Here is a 583-nt window from a genome sequence, read left to right as displayed (position 1 = left end):
AAGGATAATGCATTCATCATCTTCCTTCCTAGTGTCTAAGATTATGAAATCAGCAGGGATGTAAAGGCCTTCAACCTTTACTAACACGTCCTCTACTAATCCATAAGGTTGTCTTACTGACTTGTCTGCCAATTGTAATGAGAGTAAGGCAGGTTGTACCTCAATAATCCCTAGTTTTTCTATTATAGAGAGTGGCATAAGATTTATGCCTGACCCCAGGTCACACAGAGCCTTGTTAAAGGTCATGGTGCCTATAGTATAGGGTATTAAGAATTTACCAGGATCTTGTCTCTTTTGAGGTAGAGTTTTCTGAATCCATGTATCTAGTTCACTAATGAGCAAGGGGGATTCACCTTTCCAAGTCTCATTACCAAACAGCTTGGCATTCAGCTTCATGATAGCTCCTAGATATTGAGCAACTTGCTCTCCAGTTACATCTTCATCCTCTTCTGAGGAGGAATAGTCTTCAGAGCTCATGAATGGCAGAAGGAGATTTAGTGGAATCTCTATGGTCTCTATATGAGCCTCAGATTCCTTTAGGTCCTCAATGGGGAACTCCTTCTTGTTTGAGAGACGTCCCAGG

This window comes from Arachis duranensis, chromosome 10 (genome assembly GCF_000817695.3).
Source record: "Arachis duranensis cultivar V14167 chromosome 10, aradu.V14167.gnm2.J7QH, whole genome shotgun sequence".
Taxonomy (NCBI): domain Eukaryota; kingdom Viridiplantae; phylum Streptophyta; class Magnoliopsida; order Fabales; family Fabaceae; genus Arachis; species Arachis duranensis.
This window is presented reverse-complemented; position numbering follows the sequence as displayed.